Source organism: Globicephala melas, chromosome 2 (genome assembly GCF_963455315.2).
Source record: "Globicephala melas chromosome 2, mGloMel1.2, whole genome shotgun sequence".
Classification (NCBI taxonomy): Eukaryota; Metazoa; Chordata; class Mammalia; order Artiodactyla; family Delphinidae; genus Globicephala; species Globicephala melas.
Window position 1 is genome coordinate 101,741,706 of NC_083315.2, and position 25,361 is coordinate 101,767,066.

The following is a 25,361-nucleotide window of genomic DNA, read 5'->3' on the forward strand; positions in this document are numbered from 1 at the left end:
ATTCTGCAAGTCCACCACTGTGGTTTTGGTAGAAATTTGCAAGGCATTGAAGGCAAATCCACTTAAATATTTAAGTGGAAATAATCTTGCCAATATACAGGGAAAATCGATATATTGTATTCTGGGAAATATCATTAAGAATGATGCCTGATTTCACATCAGAAGTCACCAAGTGAAAACATTTTTGAAGTGTTAAAACAAATAAATAAAACTTTGAAACTGGCTTCTTATGAACATGAAAGGATATTTTAAAATTGTCTTTGTTAAAAATCACTGCTAGTAGGGGGGAAAGTCAAGGCACAGAATGGTAAACTGTATTTGCAATGCATATTTCTGATAAAGACTCAAATGCAATATATATTAAAAGCTCATGTAAATCAATAAGAAAAGAGTTAATAAGAATGGCAAAATCTTGGAGATCCAATTCAGAAATATTATATCCAATAGCTAATAAATATACAAAAATTATCATTATTCATCAGGGAATATTATTATTATTCATTAGGGAAATGAAAATAAAACCTCATCTGTGCCCTTTTAGCATCCTGAGTGAATCAGTATGGCTAGGAGAATAGGACCTAAGAAGAGAGGGAAAAATAATGACTGTCTCCAGGAAAATAAGTGCTTAAGTAAATTTCTTAGAAGCTCCCATCATTGAACTGATGTGGAGAAAACAACAAGCAGTAACAGAACACAGACCCGGACATTGAAGGAAAGGAAAGTTTTACTAGAAAAAAGAAAGTTGGTCCTTATTGGGCTTACTATATGTCAGGCACTGTAGTATGCATCTCAGATTCATTATCTAATTCAAATATCATAAACCCTATGAGATAGATTTTATTGTTCCAATTTTTTTAATTTTTCAGAAATAAGAAAGAACTTTCCTAACTGTGAATATCATCTCTAACTTTTATTGCCAGCCAGAGTGTAGCATTTATGGGGCTCCTAAAGAGCAAGGTTTGAACTATGGAGAAGCACTTGGCCCCAGCATAGGGTGGCTGGATGTCTCAGTGATGGTGACATTACTGGTTTAAACAGGAACCTAAAGGGAACTAGGAAAGAAGATGCCAAACCTAGGCACAAATTGCCCCAGGATCAATAGATGAGGAAATCATCCACTAATCAGTTAACAGTGCTGAATGCTTTAGCAAGTTCCTTATGCAATAGTGTGCTGGGAAGAATAAGGGGCCTCAGGGAAAGATATTATTCCTTAAACACTCCAAGCATGTTTCTATATCAAGATCTGTGCTCCTTGCCTTTGTCCTCTCTATTGTGATGTTATGCCCCCAAATATCTACATGGTGCACCTCTGAATTCCTTCATGTCTTTACTCAAATGTCACCCCTTTGGGAATCTTTTATCTCTTTAATCTTTCTATTTTCCTTCCTTGAGAATCAGGCTCTAGCACACTGCATGCAGCAAGAAAGAGAGCTGAAGCACTGCCACCTGGTGTCCTGCTCAAATATTTTGTGATGCCTACACTGGCCTCGCTGCTGCCCTCTAGTGACATTGGGTAAAATTGTGGTGAAGCCTAGTCACAATAGAAGCTGCCATTGCTGAACCAGTCAGTAAACTTCCCAATGCAGAAATCAGGAGAGAGAGGATTCAGGAGAACTGGCTGGTTTTTTTCTTTTGCTAGCCAGATGTGAAAGTGATTGATTTCAAATGACATATACAACACATGAGATGATTTTGCCTGTGGAGTTATAGGCTACCTTGGAAAGAAAGCTCAGAATTGTTGTGCAAGTTTGGGGTTTCTTCTCTGGTAAGTATAATTGTGTCTACTGCTCTGTCCTTTCTTGTAGTACAGCAATATCCTGAGAAGTGGGAGAAAGAGTCAATAATGGGAAAAAATAAACAATTGTAGCCAATACTGGGTGGTACACTCATTTTATATTATAATATGCCCACCCAATCTCTCAATATGACACCTTAATGAATTGACTTCTCATTAACAGTAAGAACATGATAGACCATGGATACTCACGATAACACATGAAATCTGCCAGGTAACCTGCTACATATATCTCAGAAAAATACTGAAATTTATCTTGGGCTAGATTCCTCTGCAATTTCAGATTCCGTCTCCCAACATGCCCCCCCAACCCCCCCCACCCCAACCCCCCACCCCCCCCAAGATTCTGCACATTGCCTGCAGCTGGTTGAGTGCCTAAGCTAGGGAAGGTGTTGTGTTGGGTGATTTGAATGTGTGTTCTCACTTAATTCTTACTGGAACCCTTCAAGGTTGGGTCCATCCTACTTTAGGGAGACAGTGTAGCAAAGTGTTTGAGACCAAAGACTTGGGTTGTATTTCTAGATCTACCACTCGGTAGCTGAGTGATCTTCGGAAAGTGACTTAATAATTTTTATGCTTCCATTTCCTCATATGTACCATGTGGATATTGACAGAATCTACCATGCAGGGTTCTTATGAGAAGTGAATGAGATGATGAATGCCAGTGCTGAGCCCAGCACCCCCAGAAAGATACTGGCTACTTGCAGAAAAGGGAATTGAACATGAGAGAGGTTCGATACCTTGTCTGGTGTTACAGAATAAGTGTCGGAGTGGAGCCCTCTCTCCATACCCTGTCTAGAGCAGATGCCTTCCCTCACCCCAAGAACAACTCTCTAGCTCAATACAATATTGTATTTTTTAAGTGCTAATCACTATCTATAATTATCTTTCTTTAAAAATTAATTCATTCAATTCTTCCTCCTCCTACCGCACTGTAGGCCTTTTATATCCTTTCACTACAGAATCCTCTATGAGTGAACAATACTTAGTGCAGGAGGCTCAACTTATATGTGTGTGTGTGTGTGTGTGTGTGTGTATATATATAAAATAAATGTACAAAAGATAAAATTATTTGTAGAGTCCATGCTATTCAAACACTGATATAAAAGCTTAAACTGGACTAATCTTTGTGTGTTTATCTAGAACTGTCAATATGTATATCCTGCAAGTCACTTCATCTAAGATTTAATTTATGCAATATATCTAGCGATCAATTGGCTTCTCCTCGATTTCAGGTAAGGTGGGTTGCTGTAGATTACAGGATTCTACCTTACTAGCTGCATGAATGTCAAGGCTGTTGGAGGTATTCCTGTCTTATTCTGGACACATACCTTCCAATATCAGGGTGAATTTTTCAATGGATCAGTATTTTCATCAGAAATACGCTTCACAGCAAGTAGGCTTTATGATGGTGTGGTCATACCCACACTATCCTATTCATCAAGTGGTCTGATCTGGAGGAAAAAAAAAAGGAACTTTACTTGTACTAGTTTCTGTTTGTCTAGCAGTCCATTCCTAACCTCAGCCTTTGCACTTCTAAATTGGGAGACACTAATGAGCTTTTTCAGGACTTCCTTTATTAACCACAGTGACATCTCTTTTCTTGGGAAGGAAAGTCAGAGGTTAGCCATTGAGATATCTTCCAATCCTGTTCCACTTTCCAGAACACTATTTGAGTGTGTGGAAGGTACTGTTCCCTGAGTTTAGTACCTTCCCCATGCTCTTTCCTTTATTTATTTCAGTTGTTCACTGGAAAGAAGGTTATATAGTCAATTTACACTGCCAATTTTCCAGAAGTACATTTAGATTCTGAACAATCTTAATTACTGCTATCTTGTACTGTTAAATTTCCCCTGGATGTCTTTTTTTTTTTTCCAGCTGTTTTTTAAGCTTACAGGGAACAGAGAGTATTGCTTTCATAATTTTCAGATCTCTTAAGGATATTCTGGGCACAAGATGACTGTTTAAACTAATATGCGTATGTTCAATCAAACTAGCATTATTCCTGGACTGTGACACGGGCAAGATAGAACATAATTCTTATTTACTTTTAAACAACGCTATTTGAGGTAAAATTGACATTCCACAAAATTCATCCATTTTGAATGTACAGTTCAGTGATTTTTGGTAAATTAGCTGACTTATGAAACCATTACAATAATCCAGGTTTAAACACTTTTATCACCACAAAAAACTCCTTCATTCTCAATTATAGTTAATCCCTGTTCCGATACCTGGCCACAGGCAACCAGTGATCTACTTTATATCTCCATAGGTTCCTTTTCTGAACCTTTCATGTAAATGGAGTCATTCAGTACATTTAAGTTGTTCCATTTTTTGGCTAGTAGAAAGAAACCCAAAAAGCAGACTCCTGTTATTTTTAGAACATATCTTCTCTACCATTTAAAACATTTACTGAGTATCACAAATGTAAGTGGAATGGCAGATTCCAAACACCATGGACTCCTTACCAGATAGATATGTGTTATATTTATTACCAGGTGTTTGACCTGGAGTGAATTCCTCAATCTCTTTCAGCTTTAGTTTTCCTGTTGGTAAATTGGGAATGATAGTAATTCTATTGTGTGATTTCTGTATTCGAACAATGTACATAAAGCAATAGATAATTTAGCACATGGTATGTGTGCACATTTATAATATGAGGATTTTGTTGAAAGTCTGTATAAAAGATTCCTAACCGAAGTGTTTTTCCTGCCACAAATTGCCATCCCAATCTCTCTCAAGTTGAATGATTGCAGTGCACGATGGGGCAGCCCACTTCTGAATGGTTGTCAGCTCTCTTTGTGCTGTGGACTCATGGGGGATGTCCTCACTGTTTGTGAAGTTGGTCTCAAGAAAGCAGTGTTTGAGCCCTCCTTTTGAGTAACAGGAAACTGAGTCTAGGTCAGAAATTGTTGGTGTGTTTCTAGGCCTTGTATGGGGTCTTGTCTCTGATTGGCTGGGCAACCAGATGCAGAATCCTATTTTCTGAAGAAGAATATTCCTCTGCTGAGGATACTTGGGCAGGATAAATGGAGAGGAATCCTTTGCCAGCTCCATTGTTAATCCTGTGACTTCATCTTGCCTTAAGTCCAGGGGCTGCTGAAGACATTCTGAACAGTATGTGGCAGTGATGGAGAAGGAGGGGGATGTAGTCACGTAACTCCAGGTTCTATCTGGGAACGTGTGAAGACAATGAATACTCTGTAGAGAGATCAGTGTATGTCTGACCCTGCCTTTGTGAACAGAAATGAGCAGCATATTGAGTGTGGAACAGATTTCTCCATCTCTGCATGTTCAGGAAGGAGGGAGCACCAATTTCACCTGCAGTTTCCCTTCCAGCTCTTTTTATGCTTTACACTGGTATAGATGGGAAGCTGGAAAAAGCCCTAAGGACCTGTTTTAATGACTTTAAATGAGGATGAAAGGAGGAAGGATAAGTAAGAATCACTTTGAATACTAAGGAGGGCTACAGCTGCCTGTACATCAAGGATCCCAGGCTGAAGACTCAGCCACATCTCTCTGTGCCTGCACACAGTGCCCTTCAGGCCTCTGCAGCCCAAGCCTGTGCCTGGTGCTGCTCTGGTACCAGCATTGAGAAAGAGCCATGTGTGAGGTGGAAAAGGCAAATTCAATGAATTACAGTGTTTTCTATAACCAGGAGGAAATGCAATGATAGATAAACAAGAGTTCCAGTCACTGTAGCTCCATCAACTAACGGGACTGTCATTACACATCACTCACCTCCATTCCCACCAGTATATTGGACATATCATTGAATCAGATTCCTAGCCTCCTCTTTTGCCATGATTCCAAGTGAACTAGATAGTTACTCAAACCTTTCTAAAATAATCTGATTAAAGTAGGGTAATATTTACCACTTGTTGCTATATCCTACTTCATTGAAGGCATGTTCTTCAACACAAAAAGAAAGAACAAAGAAGAGAAATGGGAAAAGCAAATAATTTTTTATTGATTTCTCCTAGGTCTTCACAAAAAACTTTCTTAAAGATTTTGAAGTGAATATACCTTCTTTTCCGTAAGGGAGTTAACATCCGAGTGCCCTATAAGCTCACTCTCATGTGGCTCATTTCCAAGAGTATTAGAGTGTATTATGTGTTGACTATTCATGCTCTCTCACCCTTACTATGCTAATCTTTAGCTGGACTATATTTTCTATACTTGGCCTCACTGTGGACTTTGGACACGGCAATGTGACCAGCTTTGACCAATGGAATGTGAGTGGATAGGAAGTATGTTCTATCATAGCTAAAACTAAATATATTCACATGGCATGTCTTCTTTTGTTTCTTCCCTGCACTTACCAGGTAGTGGTTGTCTTTTCAGCTTTTATCCATAATGTGAAGAAGACGCAAGGTCCAGAATGGAAAGATAACTCATAGTAGCAGAATGGAATCGTCCTGTATCCAGGAGCAGAGCCTCAGAGTGCTGGGACTGCAGTTGACCCACAGCTAACATACCATGGACAACTCAGTAAACTTTGTTCTTGTGAGCCACTGACATTGTGAGGTTGTTTGTACTGAGCATTGCCCTACTCAAAGTTGACTGATATATGAAGTCATATCAATTCTGTCTTCTAAATATTTCTCAGATTCAACCACCTTTTTTTTTTTTTTTTTTTTTGCGGTATGCGGGCCTCTCACTTTTGTGGACTCTCTCGTTGGGGAGCACAGGCTCCAGACGCGCAGGCTCAGCGGCCATGGCTCACGGGCCCGGCGGCTCCGCGGCATCTGCCTGGACCAGGGCACAAACCCGTGTCCCCTGCATCGGCAGGCGGACTCTCAACCACTGCGCCACCAGGGAAGCCCCAACCACCTCTTTTTACTTGCCTTGTTACTATCCTGGTCCAGGTGCTCATAACCTCTCACTGAGTTGGTTGGAATAACTTCTTAAATGTATCCCCTATCCATGAGCTCTTACTTCCCAAATCTATCCCTGAAGTTATCATTCTAAAATACACATCAGATTAGATTGCTGTTCTATTTCAGGACCTGCTATGGCTCCCCATGACCCAAAAGTAAAAGCCAAGGTTTATGTGGCCATCTACAGTATTACTTCCAGTAAGTGTTCATCTTCCTCCCCAGTATTACACCAAGATTTCTGAACATCAGCCATATCAAATGAACTCACTCTCATATTTTCTTCTTATAAATATTATTTCTTTCTCAAGTTGGCAAAATCCTATTCAATCTTCAGGACCCAGTAAATGTCACATTTACTTTTAAAAAGATTTTCCAGGTTACATAAATTATATTTATTTGCCCTCTCCCTCTTTTAGTGTTCTGTACACAGTTTTTCAATAGCACATATCTACTATGCTAAGAATATTTTTTGGTTTTAACGCTTCACTTGTGCAAATTCCTCAAGGATAGGGGCCCATACATATTATTCTTTAATCCCAGCTGTTATTATTGTCCCTGACTTACAAGAACCATTCAGTAGACCTGCCTACAGCTTGACCACAGTTTACTTTTGACAAGTGCACTGATTAATGAGAGCTGGTTTGTGAAGCTGGTTTATATGAGTGGGCTGGAAACCTTCCACTACGGGAACACTTGAAGATACTTCTACTTCATTATATCCCTCAAGCCAACACATGGCTATGTTTCCCACTCTTACACCTGGTTCTTACTTAAACCATCATCCCAGGAGGACAATGTGTCCCCATCTAAGCATATGTATCAACACAGCCATACAGAAGTTTGTCTCCATATAGTCGTGGTTTTTAACATCAATTGTAAATGAAATGGTGCGTGAAAATTCTGTATGTTTTTATAACGTATCATTTCTATACTTTACGATATCTCCTTTGACTCTCTTTGTTCTTAGTACAGCTTACCCAGGACCTTTTGATGAGTCATGGTAGATGACCATTAAGACAACTCGTATCATTAAATGAATCTTCCTCAACTTTCTGCTTTCCACATGAAACATTCCTGCTTTTACACATATAATTCACTTTCCCTCCCCTAATAATAAAAAAGCTCTCTCTCTTCCTTTTAAATAGTGTGCCTCTGTCCAAACGCTTCACCCACTCCATTCACTTTGACTTCTCTGGCACCTCAGCCCACTGATCGTCCAAACTCTATGGTCTGGTTCTTCAGGACTTTCTTGCTACTGATTTCTTCCCATCATTTAAAATATTCAAGCATGCTCCTCTGAAAAAATATTTAATATTCCTCCAAACTCATACATGCCTCTCCTGTAACCAACCTATTTTTTCTCAGAAATACCAATGATCTCTTTATTATTAAATCCAAAAGATATTTTTTACCTGCTTCATCTAGACAAGTGTTTCTCAAATTCTAATGTGCAAAGGATTCCTATTAAAATGCAGATTCTGACTCAGGAAGTCTGGGTAGGGCCTGAGCTTCTGCATTCAGAATAGCTCCCTGGTGATGCAGATGCTACTCACCTGCAGACCACATTCAGAGCAGCCACTTTCTGTAGTGCTTGCCACTCCTTTCGGAGACTTTTGTGTTCCTGGCAGGAAGGAGGTGAGGAAGGTTCACAAAAATTGTGAACTGCTCTTTCTTTCTCTATCTGACCAATAGAGGGGGCTGTTGTGTAAACTGGAAATGGTTTTCCTATATAAGATCAGAATAATCGCACAAAAACCTTCCTTCCCTACAGTTTAAAGAGATATTCTGACACCACTTTTTGCACAATGACATGTAAAGCATCTCAGACGCCCGAGGCAGGCAGTCTTGTTAAGACAGCCTCTCTCCCAACACACCTTACAACGTCCATCAGAAGAAGAAATCTAAATCCTGTGTCATTCCTTCTCAACCTCACAGCAACCTGGGTTCAAGTCCACCAGTCATCAGACTTTTGTTTGTGGAGAATCTCCCAGAAAGGAGCTCACTGCCTCCTCACTGCTCCACCATGATCCTGGTGTTCACCTTGATGCTTGAAGTGCTCCTGTTCCTGAGTGAGTACTGTTCCATTTTACTCTCTTGTCCACACATGGAACTTTGCTTTGGACTGACTTTGAATAGAGACTTTTTGTTCTGGCTGAGTTCATTGATTCAGCATTGATGTTTCAGGAGGAGCCGGAGCCCAGTCGGTGACCCAGCCTGACGGCCACATCACTGTCTCTGAAGGAGCCCGTCTGGAGCTGAGGTGCAACTACTCATCTTCTTCTTCGTCCTCTCTCTTCTGGTACGTGCAGTACCCCTATCAAGGACTCCAGCTTCTCCTGAAGTACACATCTGGAAACAGCCTTGTCTCAGGTATCAAAGGTTTTGAGGCTGAATTTAGGAGGAGTGAGAAGTCCTTCCACCTGAGGAAAACATCAGCCCATTGGAAAGACTCGGCCAAGTACTTCTGTGCTCTGAGTGACACAGTGACTAAGACTACAGTGGGAGCTGAACACAAATCTCCTGAGACTTAGTAGCTTAAAAGACTCAGGGTCTCAGCCTATGTTATTTTCAGGATGTTGGCATGTTCTGTGAAGGCAAACAGTACAGAGAATACAGAATCCTGAAAGTGTTTGGTTCTCATGGGCATCTTAGATTTCTTTTCTCTTTCTTTATTCTTTTGTAAAGGAAAGACTATTGTTTTCTTAATTTCAGTGCTCTCAGTGGTCTTGAGGCTGGTGGGTGGTTTCTTGTCAGTGTCACCTGAGCAGGCTGTGCCTATACTGTACTGTTTTCTTCAGAGTAAGTTTTTATGTCATAAAAAGAAAACCCAATCTTAATATTCTTTTCCAAAATATAGTTGACAATTCCAAGGTATTTGTTCTCACTTACTTAGTTTCGTTCAAACAAATGGGATTCTGGTTGGAATCACATTGGAAACTGACATTTTAGGATATTATGTTTTCCTACCCAAGAATATTATATGCCTCTTCATTTATTCAGGTCTTGTTTTAGTCCTTTAAAAGTAAATTTTGCTTGCTTGTTTCCAGAAAAGTTGGAAAAAATGAAATGAATCATTGAATAAGTGGAGAGTTGATGTCTAGTATTCTGTGTCTGTTCCTCTCTCTGAACAGGGAAGAGAGCCCACAGAAAGTGGAGCAGCATCCCCAGTCCACAAGTGCCAGGAGGGAGAGGTTTCTATTTTTAACACAGCCACACACGCAGCAAGAGTGAGAGTTCCAACCATTAAGAAGAACATATCTCTGTGCAGGTCATAGGCTCAGACTCCACCTTCTGCTCTGTAATCATGGGGACCCCGCCCACGTTCAGTCTGTTCACAACCCCACAGAAGGAGGCACTCACTTTCACACAAAATGATGTTTCTCAGAATTCATACCTGAAGTTGTTCTGTTTCCTCCTTTCTGCACACTTCGTTAGGCAATATAAAAATATTTTACGAATGATGATTGTACACAAAGAGCTTACTACCTAACAGTCATAGGAATATCTCTCTCATTAGACTTAAGCTTTATGAAGATACCAATTTGTTTTTTACCAATAAGCATTCACTGAACAATGGTTGAAAGAATGAATGGCTGATAATATTTATACCCATATATACAGGCAAATTTATAGCCAATGGTTAGAATTTGTATGGAAACTAATTTCAGCTCCCTATAAGGAAAAATGAACAATTAGAGGCTTTTCAAAACAAAACAGACTGCTTTGAGGTGTAAAATATTCCTCACTACAGGAACTAGTCAAAGAAGAGTGGAACGTCCATTTTCCAGTGATTTGCAGAAACAATTACAAAACAATATGATTTTGCACCAAACTAAGAATTTTAAGTTTTAAATGAGGGAAAATACCGTGAAAGAACTGAACAACCAAAAAGCTTGTAAAATTCACCACAGATTAAAAAAAAAAATCACTTCCAAATTCATGGAAATTGGATTTTGAATTTTTACTTGACGCATGTGTAGGAATTTAAGTGAGGGAAATGGTAGGAGACCACATTCCAAGCAGGGTAAACTTATTAAGAGCAAAGATCAAGAAACAATAAGCAAGAAGAGTTTAGGAAATTAAAAGTTTTTAATATTACTGAAAGGGACAATTTTTATTGGATGGTACTGTGAGATAATATGAAATGTTAGCTTGAGGCAGTAGTTCATCCAAGGGGGCCACACACAGCTCAGAACTGGGTTTCTTTCCAGATAAAAATACAACATGTCATGAGATTACCTGTCTTTAGCATAAGCAACATTAAGGAATATCTTGAAATTGTTTTTTAGAATGAGCTATTAATCTAAATTTAAACTGGTAGATAATATCAAAGATTTACTTTTACAAGCACACTTCTAAATGTATAGAAAAACTGCATTTCCATAATGATTGATTCAATAAACAAATAAATTTCGTTTTCCCTGAGCAATTCTACCACCAACTAATCGCCATATTGCAGGAAAGGAAAAATCTAAACACTTTCCCAATGTGTTGCAGTTTTATGATCACTTTGCAGCATGAGTTTTGTTTAGACGTAGGGGGAGACTAATAGCTTCTCTGCATTCATTAACCTCCCGTAAAGGACAAACTTTTAAATCAAATAATACAGACCAAACAAATAAAAATAACTACATTCTGCTTTGCTTTGTACTTTGTTCTCTTCATCTGGCTGCAAAAACCCTTGCATGATTTTCACTGAAAATAACTCCTGAATGCATGTGAGATTTTGCCCTCCTCAGTACTTGTACTGGTAGAGTTTAGATATGTTCCCATCTACTTCCCTGCTCTTCAGGGTACTGAGTTGCCATAAGGATAAGCCAGGCAGATAGGCCTTCAACATTAAGGCTAATTTCTAATTTACCCCCACTGTGCCTTTTATCATCACAAACAGGTTTGTTGTCTAATTTGGTTCACTCTTAGAAGAGCACGGTTTGATGCACTTAAAAAAGGATATTCCTTCAGGCAGAAATATACTAAATTTTTAGGGGTCTTATAGCTCCATTTTTCTATTAAATGGTGCAGGGTTGAGAATCAAGTAAGCACATAAAAAATAGACAACACCACCGTAGTAAAACTAAAATTGTTATTCCACCGTTTGGTGATTTAGTTTATATCCACATCGTTCAGAAAGAGAGAGACTTTCTTCAAAAGTAGAAACTGAGAAGAGTGAGGAAGAGAAATTATTTTATTGAATAAAAGACTTTCTGTAACACTCAGTGATGGATGAAGTGAGAGATGTGGAAATTTCCAGTCAAAGTTTGTACATTTTACTTTCATCAAATGTCTATGATCCATTCCAGAAAAGCAACCCATAGATTTAGAATAGTCCCACTCACCATTGTTTCATCAAGGAAAAGTTTTCTTGGTGCTGAATGTTGGGTAATGCTATATAATATATACAACTGAATGTTGGGTAATGCTATATTTGGGGTCTTGAATGGTGGAAGAGACCAAGAACAATTTAAGAGAAAGGGAGGGGAAATAAGAATAGACCATGGACAGAGAAGATTTGTCCAAAAGAGACTATTCAAGATTTGCTTTAATCTATCATTAACATTGAAATTTGAAAGAGTTATTAGAATAGGTTCACAGACTCTCAGAACTAGAAACCATTGTAGAAAAGAGGGTAAGCACAAAGATGCAAGCCATGAACACATCTGCTTTGCAGACAGATTCATTTAAGTGGATATCTGTGGTTTTCGAGTTTTTTTCTACACGGTAGAGCTGCCATATCATTGTGAGCTGTGGAAGTTAATCACTGGACCATTTTAGGGAACATCATTCACACCTTAGCCTAAAATATAGAGAAAGACAATGCAGAGATATGAAGAAAGACAGATCTGAGAGCATCATCAGAGCCTATATACCCAGCTCTGCCTGGAATGGCAAAAGTCAAAATACTCTCATTGGGAACAAGCCAGCATGAGTTGAGATTCTGTCATTTACAACAAATAGATCCATAATTAATACAGAAGAAGGTGGGGGGGAGCCTTTTGGTTTTGTACTATTTTATGAGCTGAATTTATGGTGCTGAGAAGCATTTTTCAGTCAAAATAACTAGAGTGATGTAGATACAGATCATCACTGGTCTAACTTCATTATAGTAAATATGAACCAGGTTAATCCTATGTATGTTTTATGAATTTCTGATGGGAGAAAATTAGAAAAATACTGAAAACATCCACAACTCTGCCACATAGACAAGCACTCATTATTTTTACTTATTTCTATCTTTTTCACAATTTTGCACGTTGTTACATCATATTATAGAGACAATTTTATGTCCTTTTTATTAACACTCACTTTTGTCATTAAAAATACCTTGTATTCATACTTTGAATTGATTATTCTACTATTCTACACCATAGATATACCACACTTAACTTTATAATTTTCCTGTTTGGGGATATCTTGATTATTTATTCCCCGTTTTTCATCATTTTAAATAGCATTATGGTATACGCCTTTAAATAAAAATCTGAATTTGAATTTCTCATCATTTTATTAGAACAGCATCCTAGAACTGGAATTAGTGGTTCAGTGGGTAAAAACAGGTTATAGTCTTTTTGCTCCTTGTGTCTCGCGAATGGGGAGTTAGTGTTTAGTGCGGACAGAGTTTCAGTTTAGGAAGGTGAAAAATTCCGCAGATGGATGATGGTGGGAGCTGCACAACGATGTGAATATACTTAGTGCCACTGAACTGTACAGTTAAATACGGTTAAAATAGTATGTTTTATATTATGTGACTTCTACCACAATAAAAAAAATTTCCAAAAAGTATTCTCAATGTATCATCTCTACTCCCTAACACCTTTCTTACTTGAACCCACTACAGTCAGATTTTCATCCCTACCATTCCGTTGAAATCACTCTTGCTGAGGTCACCAGTGAGTTTTAAATTTTATTTATTTATTTATTTATGGCTGTGTTGGGTCTTCGTTTCTGTGCGAGAGCTTTCTCTAGTTGCAGCAAGTGGGGGCCACTCTTCATCGCAGTGCGTGGGCCTCTCACTATCGTGGCCTCTCTTGTTGCGGAGCACAGGCTCCAGACACGCAGGCTCAGTAGTTGTGGCTCACGGGCCTAGTTGCTCTGCGGCATGTGGGATCCTCCCAGACCAGGGCTCGAACCCGTGTCCCCTGCATTGGCAGGCGGATTCTCTACCACTGCGCCACCAGGGAAGCCCACCAGTGAGTTTTATATCCACAAATCCAATGATAAATTACCATTCCTTATCTTATTGAGTGTCTCCGAAGAATGTGGCATTATGGCTACTCTCTCCCTGAAACACCATCTTTGCCTGGATCCTGGAACTCCACATTCTCCTGGTTTGCCTTCTTCCTTGCAAACCGCTCCTGCTCAGTCTCCTTTTCCTACATCTTCCTCCTCTTGCTGGTGTCTACATGTTGTGTTTTCTCAGAGCTCAGTCCTCAAACATTTATTCTCTTCAAATGATCTTGGAGGGGTTCAGGACATGCCACCCCAAAACAGGCCACTAGTATAAAAGCACTTAAGCCTAGCCACTTTGGGTCTTCATTTTTCTATGAGGACCCCTATGTACATGTAAAAATTATTAAATAAAATCTCTATGCTTTTCTCCTGTTAACCTGTTGTATGTCAACTTACTTCTCAGGTCCAGATGGAGAACCTAAGAGGGAACAGGTAAAGCTTTAGCTCCCCTACAATCTCATCTAGGGATATGGCTTTAATTACTATTTATACATTGATGACACACAAATTTACATTTTCATCCCAACCTTCTCTATTGAAAGCCAGGCTCATATATACTGTAATCTATGTAACATCTACACTGGATATCTAATTGGCATCTAACATATCCTTAACATAAGGCCTGATTTCCCCCCATAAGTTCTTCCTTCACTCTTTTCCATCTCAAAAAAAAAAAATGGCAATATAATTCACCTTACCAGAAATCTAGGGACTCCTCCTTAATTCTTCTGTTTCTCCCATACCCCACATTGTCAAACAAACCTGCCACATAAGATTTATTTTTTTCTCATAAAAAGTTTGACTTTGTTTTTCAATTCAAACAATGATGTTACACGATGGGTTTCAGTGACCACCAATTCATTTCTGAATTCTAAGATGACAGATACATAGATAGATAGATAGTTAGATAGATAGATAAGATCAAGGAATCTTGTCTCGAGGTTGCTGCCTAGTTAAAACACCTCCCTGTCTTGCAATATTTCTTGCCTAGCTGTTCAGGACTTTCCCTCAGAAGCCAGGAGCCAATGAATTGCTTACTTCTTTGGTACCCTGGAGATTTTAGACTCTGGAGCAATGTATCATAGTAAGATTTAGGATGGTGGAGGTTTTTTTAAGGGAAAGTTAAGAGTGGAAAGTGAAATGGGAAAGAGGCAGCATGATATCTGGATCTCAAGCATGTTCTAAAGCAGTTTTAGGGAAAAAAATTCTAATACACAAACCCATACACACACACGCGCGCGCGCACGCACACACACACACACACACACACACACACACATGACTAGATTCCATTAGAATTATCTATGCCTGCATAAACCTTGGCAAACCTTCATATAATTTCAAGCGTATAGGAATCCCAGTTTAAAGTCTCCTGGTCTAAAATGGGACAGGGAATTCCCTGCAGTCCAGTGGTCAGGACTCTGCACTTCCACTGTAGGGGGCATGGGTTCAATTCCTGGTCAGGGAAATAGATCCCACATGCCTTGCAAGCACAGCCAAAATTACAATACAATACAATACAAAAAAAGAAAAAAAATTTTTTAAGTAAAATAAAATGGGACACTCTCACTAACACACTTGTCACAATATACTTACTGAGAACTCATTCCTCCCCACTGATTTGAGATACTGTCTTTAAAATATACTAAATTTCCGTATACAATTAGGCTTAATTATTGATTTGCTATTCCATTTAATTGACCTATCTGCTTAGTCTTCACTTGTACTTAAGAAGGTTCTTGGGGCTTCCCTGGTGGCGCAGTGGTTGAGAGTCTGCCTGCCAATGCAGGGGACACGGGTTCGTGCCCTGGTCCGGGAAGATCCCACATGCCGCGGAGCAGCTGGGCCCGTGAGCCATGGCCGCTGAGCCTGCGTGTCCGGAACCTGTGCCCCGCAATGGGAGAGGCCACAACAGTGAGAGGCCCGCATACCGCAAAAAAAAAAAAAAAAAGTATATATATATATATATATATATATATAAAACTAACACTATATGTATACATTTTGTAATTTAATATATCCAAGAGAGATCCACAAGTTCAGCTACTTGAGTTAATTTTGCTCCTGCTAATGATTGGTTTTAAAGGGAGTTTAGAGTAGCTATTGCATAACCAGCTTGGTATTTTTTCTTTTCAATATTTAAAGTAAGATTATTTTAAAAATATGTCAATTCAGAATTTTGTATGAGAGTGTCCAAAAGACCTGTTCCGGGCATGAAGGCATTTTGAATAACAGAAGTACAATCATGAGATCCTTTAATTGAGAAGTGTAACAAAGTTGAATAATATGTGGAGAAATTAATATTTTATGATTAGTCAACTAACTGGTAGACAAAGTTTGAGTGTTTTAGATTGGAGAACAATTTGTACTGTATGTAGTACCATCAGATTTAAATGGAGATTCCAGAGCAAGATCTGAAGATGCTTCAACCAATTTAGCCAAGGCTGTAATTACTTAGAGACAAGGAGTATAAGTTTTGTTGAACTTTAAGGGGTAGGCCATGATAGGCAATGGGTCTTTGTTGTTTGTCATGTTGTTTAGTAATATCCTTAGGCATGGCTTTCCTTTTACATTCATACACAAAGAAAGGTTTATTACAATCAGTGGTGAACTTACGATCAGCTGTCTTATGGAGGTGTATGTCACCTGCAATATATTCCCTTTAGAGCTGGGCGCACAGAATATACGGGCTTCTTGTGGCTCTTTTAGGGTCCCAATTGAGTTAATGGGAAAAATATAAATTCAAAGGTTTGATAACCTAATGTCCAAACTCTGGCATCTATTTTGGCCTTTCTGAACAGAGCTGGGATGTCAAAACTAATAGAGAAGAGAAGGGGACCTCTGTGACAGGACTCCATGTCTGCAAGCTTCATTCTAGTCTTCTACAAAGAGAGATTATCTTTTCTCCTGCTATTAGGTCCCAAGATAGGTAACTGGACAGATGTTGTGGTGAATAATTATATTGATTGCTATATCAATACATAGGTTGAAAAAGCTGCAGTAACTAGTCTAAAGAGATTTGCCTTCTTATCATAAAGTGATTTATTTCTACCTTAGGTGAAAGAAAAGCATACAAAGGTGTAAGGATACATGATCATTACATCTTAGGTTGTTTCCATAATCCATTATATGTAGTATTTTAAAATAAGTTCCATCGCAGACGCAACGACTAAACACAGCATTTGGTCGAATCATCAATCTCCCTTTCAATAACAAATTTACCTCGTGTTTATTTTCAGATGTAATTGCCATCAGTTGAATTGCTGGTTAATGCAAAAGGAAGTCTGGGTTGAGTGAGACTCTCACCTAGTCCGTAGAGAAGCTGACATGACCCACATCAACTTGCTCCTCCAGGAAACCCCTGTTTCCTGTTGCGGGGCAGCAGCAACACATAGCTCAGCAATTCTTCCCTCACCGTGTCAGGCTCACCTCATCTTGCAGAGCCTTGAAATTGAAGAAGACACTTTCCATCTAGAGGAAGACCTCAAACATGCTTCTCTCCAGCCTTCTGAAGGTGGTCATGGCTTCATTGTGGCTAGGTAAGGATGGCCCCAGTGGGATTGTACCCCTCTAGGACCTAAGGACTGGGGGAACAGGTGGTTTATGGGCACCCTGGGAAGAAGGGGCAGTAGAGTGTAAAATAGAATTTCTTTGTTCCACAGTACTTATTCTTAAACTTCTGATTCTGCTTTTCTTTTCTTTAGGATCCAGTATTGCCCAGAAGGTAACTCAAGACCAACCAGTAATATTAGTGCAGGAGAAGGAGGTTGTGACCCTGGATTGCATATATGACACAAATGATTTCAGTTATAGTCTATACTGGTACAAGCAGCCCAGCAGTGGGGCGATGATTCTCCTTATTCGTCAGGACTCTTATAACCAGCAAAATGCAACAGAAGGTCGCTACTCACTGAATTTCCAGAAGGCAAACAAATCCATCAAACTTGCCATCTCAGCTTCACAGCTGGAGGACTCTGCAGTATACTTCTGTGCACTGAGTGAGCCCACAGTGAGAGGCGTGTTGGAGGCAGGTATACCAAAACCCAGGGCTCGGCTTCATACATCTGCCTGCTATAGAGACCAGGGCAGGGAATTGCCTTCACAGACAGGAAGTGGTTAGGGCTGTGGCAGCACAGGTATAGGGTTAGAGGGAAAACACTCCTTCTAAGAACATATTTCTCTGGGTTCGTAGACCAGGTCTAGAGCTATCATTCATCAAAAACAACCTTATCCCTGAAAATTTGGGTTCAAATATTTTATTGAAGACAAAAAACAGCCACATAAAATCCTTGCCATTTTGTGATTAGAATGAGCTAGAAGAATTGACTAAGGAAATTCAGAGACATCTGATTCAAAAATTAGTAAAAATATGCGTGAATTTTTGGATTTTCAATTTGTTCATTAAATATTTATTGAATATATATTATATTACAGGTATTGTTCTGAATAAGGAAGGTTGTGAAATCTTTTTGTGATTTTCCTCTTTTTGAATATTATGCAGTTTTACACCGTTTAATGAAGTCATTTAATTTCGTTTTGTTAGCTGAGTTAATGGTACACTTGTTTACTTTCTAAGGTGCCTGATATGTCACAAACTTTGTGCTAATCCTCATTCTGTCTTATTAACACCTCAAGCATGGAACAGCTCAATTACCATAATGTAAGCTTTACCTGCCTCCCATCAGTCCTTTCCACAAAAAGATCAATAATTAGTGGCTCTTAAAAGGACATTGTGAGAGGCAGACTATGAATTATCTTGTTTCTCTGCTCTTGCCCTTCACTGCACCACTCCTTCAAAAGTATTTTTGCCATCATGTGGCACATTTTGGAAACCTCCAGGCCCTCTTTTTCAATCAGTGTTACACAATCCCAAATACTCCTTCCCTCAAATTTCCTCCTTCTACCTCTAATCCCATTTTCTCAGTGTCTTAAAATTTGAATGGTAATGGGTGGTTGCTAAGCGATCTTGTATTGTAACTGCCTCTTATATTTGCATTTCAAAAGCAGTTGTGTAGAGTAGAAATCTTAAAAGGAATGTCCTACAGTCCCTTCATTAAGTGGTGCTGGAAAAATTGGACAGCTACGTGTAAAAGGATGAAATTAGGACAGTCTCTAACACCATACATGAAAATAAAGATCTAAATGTAAGACCAAATAATATAAAACTCTTAGAGGAAAACATAGGCAGAACACTCTCTGACATAAATCACAGCAAGATCTTTTTTGGTCCACCTCCTAGAGTAATGAAAATAAAACCAAAAATATACAAGTGGGACCTAATGAAACTTAAAAGCTTTTGCACAGCAAAGGAAACCGTAAACAAAATGAAAAGACAAGTCACAGAATGGGAGAAAATATTTGCCAATGAATGCACAAACAAGGGCTTATTCTCCAATATATACAAACAGCTCATGCAGCTCAATGTCAAAAAACCAAACAACCCAGTCAAAACAATGGGTGGAAGATCTCAATAGACATTTCTCCAAAGAAGACATACACATGGACAAGAGGCACATGAAAAGATGCTCAACAACATTAATTATTAGGGAAATGCAGATCAAAACTACAATGAGGGAGGCTTCCCTGGTGGGGCAGTGGTTGAGAGTCCGCCTGCCGATGCAGGGGACACAGGTTCGTGCCCCGGTCCGGGAAGATCCCACATGCCACGGAGCGGCTGGGCCCGTGAGCCATGGCCGCTGAGCCTGCGCGTCCGGAGCCTGTGGTCCACAACGGGTGAGGCCACAACAGTGAGGGGCCCACGTACCGCAAAAAACAAAACAAAACAAAACAAAAACTACAATGAGGTATCACCTCACACTGATCAGAATGGCCTTCATCCAAAAATCTGCAAACAATAAATGCTGGTGAGGGTGTGGAGAAAAGGGAACCCTCCTACAATGCTGGTGGGAATGTAAATTGATACAGCTACTATGGAGAACAGTATGGAGGTTCCTTAAAAAACTAAAAATAAAACTCTCATATGATCCAGCAATCTCACTTCTGGGCATATATCCAGAGAAAACCATAAATCAAGAAGACATATGCACCCCAGTGTTCACTGCAGCTCTATTTACAATAGCCAGGACATGGAAGCAACCTAAATGTTCACCAATGGAGGAACAGATAAAGAAGATGTGGTACATACATACAATGGAACATTACTCAGCCATAAAAAAGAATGAAATAATGCCATTTGCAGCAACATGGATGGACCTAGAGATTGTCATACTGAGTGAAGTAAGTCAGACAGAGAAAGACAAATATCATATGATATTGCTTATATGTTCAATCTAAAATAAATGGTACAAATGAACCTATTTACAAAACAGAAGTAGAGTCACAGATGTAGAAAACAAACTTACGGTTACCAAGGGGGAAATGGGGAGGAGGGATAAATTGGGAGATTGGGATTGACATATAACACTACTATATATAAAATAGATAACTAATAAGAACCTACTGTATAGCATAGGGAACTCTACTGAATACCTACATGGGAACAGAGTTACATGGGAATAGAATCTAAAAAAGAGTGTAATAATTTACATGGTAATAGAATCTAAAAAAGAGTGGATATATGTACATGTATAACTGATTCACTCTGCTGTACAGCAGAAACTAACACAACATTGTAAATCTACTATACTCCAATAAAAATCAATTTTAAAAGTCTTAAAAATTTTTAACTCAAAAAATCTTACCTTTTTTTTTTTTTTTTTTTTATGTTACGCGGGCCTCTCACTGTTGTGGCCTCTCCCATTGCGGAGCACAGGCTCCGGACGCACAGGCCCAGTGGCCATGGCTCACAGGCTCAGCCGCTCCGCGGCATGTGGGATCTTCCCGGACCGGGACACGAACCCGTGTCCCCTGCATTGGCAGGTGGACTCTCAACCACTGCGCCACCAGGGAAGCCCTACTCCCTGATCTTTGATGACCATCTCGGTCTAGGACACTGATCACAAATGAAATCTTATAAACTGGCATCAGACTGGCTGCAACAAAACCATCTGGGAGCTTTAAAAAATTACACACTTGTGGGAATTCCCTGGCAGTCCGGTGGTTAGGACTCTGCAGTTTCACTGCTGAGGGCCCGGATTCAATCCTTGGGTGGGGACCTAAGAGCCTACAAGCTGTGCAGCAGGGCCAAGGGAAAAAAAAATTACACAGCTGTGGGTCTCAATCCTGGAAAGTATGATTCATGAAGTTAGTGTGGGATCCCAGAATTTGTAATTTTAAATCACTTACACATTGATTCTATTATTAGCTGTTGTATGAATATCAGCTATGTCTTTAATAATTTGAAAAGCTGGGAACAAAGAGAGTCCTAACTCATGCTCGAGGCTTTTGAAACAAATCCACATCATTAGAGTTCCTAACCCAGTGGAGGAAAATTATTTGATTAAAGTTTGGAAAGAAAATATGGCAGATGGATGGTAACAGAAAGCATCCTTGAGGTTATTCACTAAGAGTATAAGATTAGTACTTGTCTGATTCACATAGGCCAACCCTTTTATCTTGGAGTCAAGAAAATAGTAGGAGAATAAGACATTGATCTCAGACCATTCTATAAGGATTTGATCATTTCAATTATGATATTTCTTTTGTTTTCACATTTTAATGATTCTGAAATTCAGGATTCTTTGACAATTGACAAGATAGAGTGGCTTTTTCCTCTGAAAAGATTTTATTAAACAGATATTATTTTGGGACCGATAAAATATTATATTTCAAGTAGTAGTGATTCCTCAATCAGTGACCCTTGATTCATTAGTTTTGTTTGGTATAACAAATATTTAGTGAGCATGGAATACAGGTCAGTCACTGTTGCTCTATAAATTGGGGTACAATGCTGAAACACAGAGATCACTCAGTACTGATATGGCTTCTTATTACGTCCTCTGTAATCAACCTCAGATTCTTTTCTGACATTTAGTGGATTATAGGCTGGCCCACCATGGATACCTGAGAACATAAAGTACTATATAAAGTGCTTAAGAGAACTGTTATCTTCTCAGCTGCAGAAATACCTGGGATGCTCTGTTAAAGAACTTCCATGTCAGGTAGTGTCCTAAGAGCAAAACAGACCTGAGAAGTTATGACAGCTCTTGATCAGATTTCCAAGCACCACCTGAAGACTGGCATGTACCTCATGAATAAAGTCAAGGATAACATTTTTCTGACTTGAGGAGACCAGGAAACGTGCATCCCATTTCAGTGTCTTTCCACCAGGGGGTGCAGTTTCCTAACACAAACACATTTCCTGTCTGAAACTAGGCTTACGTTTATCACTTCACAGTGACTTCAATATTTCTTCATGTGAAGAGTCAAGGACATTATTCAGGAGACACTCCAGAGATGAACTCTTCTCCAGGCTTAGTGACTGTGATACTCTTAGTGCTTGGTAAGCAAAATGCCTCTAAAAATTTGGATTCTTTCTTCTGTTATGTCAACAAAACCTATAATCATAATTTTATCCCAGAGCTTTATGCCCAAGATGATACAGAACTCTTTTATTTTTCCCCAGGACAAACCCGTGAAGACTCAGTGACCCAGATGGATGGCCAAATGACTCTTCCAGAAAGGGCTGCCTTGACCATAAATTGCACTTATTCAGCCACTGGGTACCCCATTACTTTCTGGTATGTTCAATATCCTGGAGAAGGTCCACAGGTCCTTCTGAAAGCCATGAAGGACAATGAGAAGGGAACCAATAAGGAGTTTGAAGCCACAAAGAATGGCTTTGATTCACCACAAAGAATCAAAATCCTTCCACTTGGAGAAAGCCTCAGTCCAAGATTCAGATTTGGCTGTGTACTACTGTGCTCTGAGTGACACAGTGATGGGAACTGCAGGGGCAACTGAGCACAAACTCTTTGAGTGGCAACAAGGGGCCTGGAGGCTGAGTGTCTCTCCATTTGATCCACTCTGTGGCACAGTCTATGGTGGTTTGTCCCTCAGTCTCTGGTTGATACAAAACTCATACAAATTTCTAGAGAATAAGAACAAGAAGTGAATATTCCCCATACCCAACTCTTCATTCCCCATACCCAACTCTTCATTCCCCATACCCAACTCTTTCATTAGTGATTTTGAAAAAAGAGTCTGACATCAATAGTTCCTCATCCAGGGCCAAAGTAATTTCAAGGTAACGTCACATAAACAATGAGACTTGGGGCCAATGTAAGAAGAAACAAGAAGCACTTGGATGTGTGCTGTACCCCTGTGGAAGGGTTTAGAAACCAGAAGCATTAATTACACTTGAATAATTAGGGTGGATGGTGCTGTGTGTGTTTGTGTGTTTTGAGGGCATTCAGGGAGTGAAGGCTGAAAATAGGAAGACTGGAAATATATAAGCAGCAGACTACCCATGTTCTCTACCAGTGCCTGTGTAACAAGCAGTGATCATTTCCCAAACCCAGCAGAAAATTGGAAGTTAGCCATTGATGAATTGAGCAACAGCACATATAAGTACGTAAGCCAAAATAATTAAAAATTTAACATGTAATAATTAACTATTCACTTCAAGGAAAAAATTATTATTCAAGAAAGTAGCATACTCATAGTCTATATGATTCAACTAAATTTTCTTCTAGATAAGTTTTACCACGAATAGTCATGATTAGGCAGAATATCTATTTTCCCCAAACCTTGTGTATTACTAAGGTTCTGGACTGTTGCTTATCAGTTAGGCTTTTTTTAAAAAAATTAATAATTCAAAATTTATGAATGAGATGGAGCTTCATTTCAAAGTCATTTATATATTTTTGTATAAATTGTCTATTCATATATCTTCCCATCTCCTACTGTGTTATAGTCATTTAAATACAGATTTTAAAGAACACTCTCTATGTTAAGAAAGTTGTCATAAGACTGTCACATATACGTGTCTTTTAAAAAAGTTTAATATAACCTTTTTGACTTTGTTTATGGTCTTGATTGTTTGGCAGGCAGAATTTTAAAAATAGTATGTAGTAAATTTTTGAAAAATTTCTTTTATGGATTCTGAGTTATATTTCATGCTTAAAAATCTGTAGCACTCTAACATGATAAAATTTTATCTCATATTTTCTTTAGTTTTTCTCAGATTAATTTTGTCTTTAAATCTTTAAATTTGCGCGCGTGTGTGTGTGTGTGTATGTGTAGAGAGGTTGAGGTTTAAGGCTTTGTATTTTTCTTAATTTTTGTTAGTTTATTTTGAGGCAGCTATTCAGGCTCAACATTTTGAATGACTGATTTTTCTGCCACTAGAAATTATGAAATTTTGAATTCAGGGAGGCTTAACTTCTGTGTGTGTAAACTTTTTACAATATTTTGGAGGGCAGTTTTTTTAAGCATATCATATGATTCAAATCACAAATAATAATTCAGAGTCTTCTGTTCCATTGGCCTGTAAGTCTGTTTTTATGCCAGTACCATACTGTTTTGATTACAAAAGCTTTGTATTATTATTATTTTTTTTTTTCTTTGCAGTACGCGGGCCTCTCACTGTTGTGGCATCTCCCGTTGCGGAGCACAGGCTCCGGATGCACAGGCCCAGTGGCCATGGCTCACGGGCCCAGCCGCTCTGCGGCATGTGGGATCTTCCCGGACTGGGGCACGAACCCGTGTCCCCTGCATCGGCTGGTGGACTCTCAACCACTGTGCCACCAGGGAAGCCGTGTATTATATTTTGAAATCAGGAAGTGAAATGCCTCCCACTTTGTTCTACTTGCTCAAGATTACTTTGGCTATTTGGGGTCCTTTGCGATTCCATATGAATTTTAGGATTGTAAAATATGTCATTGGAATTTTGATACGCATGGCACCGAATCTGTAGATTTTGTGCAAAAGCTTTTAAGTTTAATTAGGTCCAATTTGTTTATTTTTGTTTTCATTTTCATTACTCTAGGAGGTGGGTCATTAAAGATCTTGCTGTGATTTATGTCGAAGAGTATTTTTCCTATGTTTTCTTCTAAGAGATTCAATAAATAAACAATGCATTGAGTGAGATATTCTTTCTTTGTGAGAGCTTCCTTGTAAATGAATTCTTGATCACTGTCAAACTATGTGTCCTGATTTTTGGCTAGGGAAATTGTGTCACTGACCCTGATAATTTTTTCAGACTATATTTTCCCCAGATGAAGCCCTTATTTTTCTCTGAGGTGTCCTTTCCCTTTCTTTACTCCTTCCTGACATGTCTGATTACTGGGGCACTTTAAGTGGAGGCAATGTTGTGAGGGTGGAAAGCCTAGATATTTCTATACCTGTGATCAGCAATGTAGCAGACAGTAGGGCACTGGTCTCAGCAACGATGCCAGTACCTTGCTGAAAAACTAGAAGGAAATCTCTTTGCTCTCCTATCTCCTTGTACTCCTCTTCGTTAAGGACAGCTGGGACTCAGCCTACCTGTTACTTTCTTCTCAGCTATTTGGGGGCTAGAGGAAAGGCTTTCCCCAAACAACTAGTTTCCTACTTAG

General features: G+C 39.1%; 1 long non-coding RNA gene across 1 annotated transcript in view; it reads right to left on the reverse strand.

The window, feature by feature from the left end:
• LOC138842555 (uncharacterized) overlaps positions 1–25,361 on the reverse strand; it is a 165,433-nt gene that overhangs the window by 82,333 nt on the left and 57,739 nt on the right. Inside the window, exon 3 of the long non-coding RNA XR_011377247.1 lies at positions 3,127–3,249. This is a non-coding gene — a long non-coding RNA (uncharacterized lncRNA). The remainder of the gene's footprint in view (positions 1–3,126; positions 3,250–25,361) is intronic.